The 7,621-nt window shown below is 29.1% G+C and overlaps 1 non-coding gene across 1 annotated transcript; it reads right to left on the reverse strand.

The window, feature by feature from the left end:
- Positions 1–6,593: 6,593 nt before the first annotated feature.
- Positions 6,594–6,675, reverse strand: Trnas-aga. Its single transcript has one exon. It is a non-coding gene; the product is annotated as a tRNA-Ser (tRNA).
- Between the last annotated feature and the right edge of the window lie 946 nt (positions 6,676–7,621).

The raw sequence follows: 7,621 nt of genomic DNA on the forward strand, positions 1-7,621 counted from the left end.
TATTCACGAAAATATTAACGAGATAGGAATGATTATATTGGTATAATCCAAAGTACAAAGATTAATCAATATGGCGAAATTATACTTAATTATATATATAGCCTATATATATAATACATACATACATACATTATATTGAGATAAATTATAAACTGCGGTAACTGAGTACTATACAAATAAAAATAAAGACAATGTACAAATAATATCTACATTGTATACTTTTATTCTTATGTAAAAATATTGTATTAATTACCAAACTCCACTAATTAAACAAATATTTTTAAATGGAAAAAGTATTGAAATCATAGTTTGAGTTATATTATTTCTTTGTTTTAGATTTACGTGACTTATTTATGTAAAATTAAAATGGTTATTGCTGTTGATTAAATTATTTTGCTCCTGAATTTGTCAAAACTGACACGTCAACGGAAGAGTGTAAAATAATAACAACTAAAAGTATTTTTTTTTTTAATTTGTAAGACCTGAAATACATTTGTAGAATTAACACATTTGGTATGAAAATCTACACAAATTACTGAGAAAAATTCATGTACCTACTATAAATTATACTATTTTAGTTTCCGCTAGTAAATTTATGTCTTCCAGTTAACTTAAAATGGGTACCTAAAAAATTAATGTTATTTACATGTGGATGTCCATGAGCGGCACACCATTATAGTTATATTAATAGTTTACTGTGGTGAAGGTTTTACTGGGTGAATCAGCTTCCTTAGTGTTAAAAGATATTGCAAACCAAAAGATTAGGGAGTACAGTCCCTTGCCAGTGTTGGTTGGAAGAGGCTTATACGCGTACAGAGCTAGCCTCCCCTTCAAAAACGACATGAATGGTTAGTGCCTCATGGTTGATGTAACATGGGATCTCGAAAGGAAGCAGTCCCGATCCCCACATATACCCATCATGAATATCCTGTCGCTCCGGAAGCCAACAAAAGGTTTTTTTAAAGATTAAAGGCAATGAGAGGTTTCCACAGCTTCTTTTGTATTAAAACAACACAACACTTTTGGTCCATAAATGAACTAAATATTCTATTTTTCTAAAATGATTTTTTTTAATGCCTTCATATATAATTTAAGTCTTAGTTTTTTTTTAAATCAAGAACAACATTACTAAACTAGACATATTAAATTGTAAAATTTGTAAGATGTGTAAACCAAACAGATATTATGACTGTTTCTAACGAAGCGAGACTGTAATGCATTGTTTAAGTTTGTGCAATCATTGTGAATCTCGTCCCTATAATAATGTCAGCGAGACGGTTTGGGATTATTATTTTAAAGACACACATTGGCGTGTGTGTATTTCGGGACAAAGTTGTTTCGGACATATTTCAACACTAGAACAAATAAAACCAGCTATTTTTTATTTTAAAGTATTTCTGAATCACGAGTCAAAATCTTTTTCCAGTTTCCCCGTTCAGACGTAGATTTAGATTTTTATTTGTAAACTAACGTGACATTTTCTCAAATTTGAAAGTGTTTTGTAAAAGAAAGACTCAATTTTAGATTGTAGGTTTTATAACATGACTAAATAAATGCTTTTTTTATTTCACTGTGGATAGTTTAAGACAGTGTGAACACAATAATGAATTATATCAAAATTATAAACGAAATAACTGTTATAAAACAGTGTATAAAAACTAATTTATGAAACTTAGGTTTCAAACTTTTGTTTATGGGGTTTTCCAAGAAGAGTCTCAAATGTAGGAGTTATTTGGATACTTATAGTTATTATGATCAATACTAATATCACTTAATTCTTGTCTAATTTTAAGATTTTCGTTAACTGCCAATAGATCTGCTTGGCGCGCGGCCCACCATCTTCCATGGAAGTTTAAAGACCACCTACTGCATATATACATTTATACATATATATACACACACATATATATATATATATATATATATATATATATATATATACATACATATATATACCTTATACATTTATACCTACATTTATACAATATAGAATTTCTTTGTTCTAATCTCATGATTTAGCCAATTTAAGTGAAATAATACGAAGTTCAAATTTTCTTTATAGTCCGTAATTAAGAAATTTTCGTTCTATTCTCTTCTGTTCAAGTTGCTGCTCACACAGTTTTGTCACATTACATATTATATTATCACCGTTATCCATAGAATATGAAGCGTCCTGTATACTTTGTGCAGACAGACAAAAACATGTATATGATTATTAATGTTCTTAAAAATGATGTATGTAAAATTTGAGCAAAACATTATACGACTTCAAGTTTTAAGAATAAGAGCATTCATATTATATAACACCGTGATATTACACACAAAAATAATTTAACGCGCGCGCGTGTTTATAAAAAGCATACATAATTGGTGAATATAAAAATAATGTAGAATATATTACTTATAATTAAAATTTCAAAAATAAAGCTATCAAATATTTTATCCAGAACATAGTATTTTAACTTTTTGTTTTATTATATTTTCCTTGCGAATTTAAACTATAATTTTAAATTTAAATTAATAACTTTCTTTTCTTTGCATGTCAGTAATAAATTTTATCCTGGAAAACTTTTACATTTTCTACATTTTTAGAAAGACAAAGACATTGGATTAAGTTTCAAAGAAAGTCTTATTTAGAAAAAATCATAAAGATAACATTATAATTGAACAAGTGAATCTAAGAGTATTTTAAAGTAAACTCTATATGCTGCATTTTTGTTTTTTCTATTTAAAGAATAAGTTGATAATTTTTCACTATTGTATTAAAATAATGTAAATTTACTGCATACAATACGAGGTTGAGTGGTAAAGAGGGCTTGATAGCCCTAACTCCGCCTCTTTAATAAAGGCATTGTTTAAAATCATTTTTTCATTTCAAACATAGGTTTTAAAACTGAGTATGCGAGTATTTTTGTCGATGTGGCAGATTCCTCACGAACGATTTTTAAAATGGTAGAGTTATACATACTTAAAATGAGAAAAAATAAAAATACATACATATATATTCATAATTTTTATTTTTATTTATAAAATAAAAAAATAAAATAAAACCAATTATACGAGTCCTAACAGAAGGGCTATAACTTTGTCCTTAACTTTTATATATACTTTCCTAATATTAGTTTAAGAATGAAACAATATGTGTATAACGTTCCAGAAGACATTGAAAAAAAAAAAAAAAAAAAACAGAGCAAACAGTGTGCTGTAAAATATTGGGTTAATTCAGTTTGAAATTTTCCAAAACATGTTTCTTGCAGGGATATACGTGATAGTGATACAAGGTGTAGGATAAATGTATAATTTTTTTAATACAAATATTATTTGTAATAAACGCGTTTTTTAACACTTAATGAGACTAGAGAAAACATATTGCACAGATGAAAATGTTATAACAAATAAAACTGTCAATACTGAAAAAAAGATATGTATTTAATGTGTTTGAACCTTTCTGTGGTGGGAAATAAAAAATAAAAATACAATATATAAAGTATAAAATCTTTTATATATATATATATATATATATATATATATATATATATATATATATATATATTAAGATTTTTCTCTTCGGCCACAGAACTCGGCTTCACTGGTCTCTAAAGTTGTGAAAATTCACAAAAGACATGCATTGCAGCAAACACTTGTTATTAACTGAAAGGGCCTGTTATAATGTAAACGTTATAATGTGACAACAAATTGATATATGATAATTTAAATAGTATTTTAACTTTCTTTAAATTTATAGCTTGAAAGCATAGAGTAAGCTTAAAAGTTACAACACCTCTTATTTAAACCTTTTCTGGTACTTTTACTTTTCTTTACTTTTGTTTATGTACAGATGTAGACAAAAATGGATATATTTTCTTGATCGTGGCAGAAAAGCACTCAACTATGGTGTACCATAGTAATACCTGAGACCGGGAGAAAATCACAATGGTCGAAAGTATATGAGCATCTCAGACCTGTGTATGCATTCGTATATACTTTTTCTTGATCGAGAAAAGAAAGCAATCTCAACTATGCCACCAGAAATACCTTAGACCGAAGTAGGAGCATTGGCCATAAGTATACGCTTTTTGACCGAGCTTCCAGTAAAATCTGAAGCTCTTAACCATAACCATTATAAATAATATGTACCAAAATATGCTTACTACTGTTTCAAAATTACTTAAGAGTCCCTCATTTGGTCGTTACATGAAAAGCTAAGAGGTTAAACTTTAGAGTTCTTCAACACTGGGTTCAGTTGTTACTGAAGTTGTTGGAGCAATGTAGTAAAAATAAATCGTAGAATATAAGAATATTTTAAGTAAATTCGAGTTATGTAATAGGATTAAAAAAAAAAACCACTAAAATACTACCCTAAATTTAAATCTTAAATTGATCAGGAAGTTAGAATATCTTTCAGTGACTGAAACTTATTCCAGGAAAGTTAAGAATATCATTAAAAAGAAATTACCCACGATGCCCCTGTTTCTCAATAACAGTTTTATGTGTGAAGCCATGGGTAACTGTTGGTTTACAATATAGATATGATATGATAACGTATACAAATAAGTTTATTTTACATAGTTACCTACTGTCGACATTTCTCAAACTCTCTTTATATTTCATTAAGACACGTTATTAATCAAACGTATTTTGTTAAATTTTTATTTGTAACAGAGAAACTTTCATTATAGATGAAATAAAATATTAACATAAATAATCAAATTTGCTAAATTTAATGTTAAACACTGATAGTTACTGGTAAGCGAGAAAGTACGATTTTTAAAACCGTTACGTTCTTTGATGTAATCCGTATGTTTTCTAGAACATTGACTCTGGGGACAGCTTTTGGCCGCATTTTATCATAAAATATATTCAATTTCGCACACAATTTTTTATAATTGTCTGTATATTAATGAACACATTTTAATTTTGTTCATTGTAAATTTATTTCACATTTTGGTATAAAGTTATTTATAACCGCTTTGACCACTCGAGGAAATGCTCATATGAAGGGGACTCGTGAATAGACACAAGTAGATTTGTGATGTAGGATTGGCCAGTAACAATATTGTCCAGGGCTATTCCTCTACTCTGACAAATCCCTCAGGAGTGTTTAAACTGAGCCGCAGGCCATTTACTGTCCCGATTACTCATCATCAATTGATTACTAAAGGAGTGATTCAGATTATTCCCCTGCTATACATATATTATAAGTATTTACCTGTGACCTATTTGTTAGAGCTATACATATTGCCTTTAATCGACATTCTTATCATAGGTAGTTTGTAATTTTCCTACTTGTCATATCCCTTATCAGTCCCGTGTATAATTAACATCGCATTACTAGACGAAATAGTCTGGTATTAGAAGTAAGTCAGCATTACATTCAATTTTATAAGGTCTGAAAATACCACCTTATCCCTTATCGGTCCAGTGTATAATAACATCGCATTACTAGATGAAATAGTCTGATACTAGAAGTAAGTCTGCATTACATCCAATTTTATAAGGTCTGAAAATACCACCTTATCCCTTATCAGTCCCGTGTATAATTAACATCGAATTACTAGATGAAATAGTCTGATACTAGAAGTAAGTCTGCATTACATCCAATTTTATAAGGTCTGAAAATACCACCTTATCCCTTATCAGTCCCGTGTATAATTAACATCGAATTACTAGATGAAATAGTCTGATACTAGAAGTAAGTCTGCATTACATCCAATTTTATAAAGTCTGAAAATAAGTTTTGTATGTCGTTATCATTAGATAACGTGTCGCATGTGAAGGAGAACGTTATAATTAATATAATGATCTAGTTAAATCTTTCTGTTAGTAGGTTGTATGAGACTAGAGAAAACGCTTATTTGTTTCTGTTTCGTGGAAGAGAAAAATCAGTGATCAGGAGAAACTCCAAAATATTCGAACGAAGTTTGAATGGCCATGAAATATAAACGTACAAATCTAGTCATATTTAACAAAAACACACATAGCTGATATGAAAATTGTGTCCATGGGTTCTCAAAGGGTTTGTTAGTGACAGTAGTTTTTTAAAGGAAAAATGGTCCCAATACGATTAAAGTTTTTGACCTCCCCGATAATCGAACCTGTTGCCTCTCGGTTAGAGCCATATGGCATAAGTATTACGCTACGAAGAAGCTCAAAGTAACTTAATTACATTTAAAACACATAAACCAATACTTAAAAATTTTATTTTTGTGAAGCTTTTCGATAGCAAGTAGCAAGACTATCTTCGTCAGACACATCACAAAAGGTTATACTGTATATGTATATGTATGTATGTATGTATGTATGTATATATATATATATATATATATATATATATATATATATATATGTAATATCTACAAGGTCAACACTGGAATCTAGTTATAGACACAATACTACACAAAAATGCATACACATATTTAAATTTGCACTTTGTATTTTATATATACTGTATGTCAAGAGTATTATAAATTAAAGAGTGTATAATATAAAAATAATCAGCCAAAAGCACTTTACATTCCATATTATCATAGGTTCGTTTATATGTGGTAAATTACTTCCATGTATATAGTGAATTTAATGGGTATAAAAATATGCGCAGTCGGTAGGACTCGAACCTACGCTCCCAGAGGGAATCTGATTTCTAGTCAGACGCCTTAACCACTCGGCCACGACTGCTGCTGACTTAGGTGTATATGTGAGTGTATAAGAACATAAATACTTCAAGTATTGATTATAATGACAGATCTTTGGCTCATTTACAAGGTACAGTATTGCAAAATTTCACCAAAACACATACTGAAAAGGTGCTCAAAACCCGTTATATTGCCACAAACCTTAATCTTTTCTCCTATACTCATCCTCGATTTCGTTTATTATATTAATAGATATTATTCTGAAAGACCTATATCAGGTTTTATGATCTCGAGTGGTTTTTTTTTTACATTTTTTACGTTCAAAAATCAAGAAAACATTGCGCGGAGAACTTTTGCTTGGAACGGAGCACACTCTTTGTTCCTAATTCAGAATTGTTCACATGATCTGCTTACTCTATGTCATAAATTAAGTATTTATATATTTAAAATATTTTTGCAATAAAGTTATTATAGTTTTATTTAATACAAAACGTTCTAGTCTTATGGTAATGTAATTGTATTTGCCCTAAAAAGTCAATGCAGAAAATCATACAATTTAACAAAATGTTAGCAACTAGATAAAATGACTTGAGTTTTCATTCTTCTGTATAAGGTTAGATTCCGCCGGTTTAAGATATTTTAGGTGTCTGGTGGTAGGTTTTAAGTGTGTCAAGCTATAAAAAATATCATCTATGAATGAATTACTTTTGCATACTCTTTACCATTTTGAAACTCACTCTAATTTCGGTCTCCACCTAAACAAATACGGTTGTAATTTTAATTTCTTTATTAGATAAATTTATCTATCGATTTAAAAACCAGATTGTGTGCCTATACAATTCATATTGGTTCTTTGCTCCTAGACTATTTAGCCATCCTAGTATATTTGTCGCATCTACACGTAGACATTGTTTACAAATATTCGGACAAAACTATAAACTACTAAGCTGAATAATCCTGTATACTAAAGGATTTTTAAAACATTACTC

This window comes from Homalodisca vitripennis, chromosome 1, assembly GCF_021130785.1.
Source record: "Homalodisca vitripennis isolate AUS2020 chromosome 1, UT_GWSS_2.1, whole genome shotgun sequence".
NCBI classification, from domain to species: domain Eukaryota; kingdom Metazoa; phylum Arthropoda; class Insecta; order Hemiptera; family Cicadellidae; genus Homalodisca; species Homalodisca vitripennis.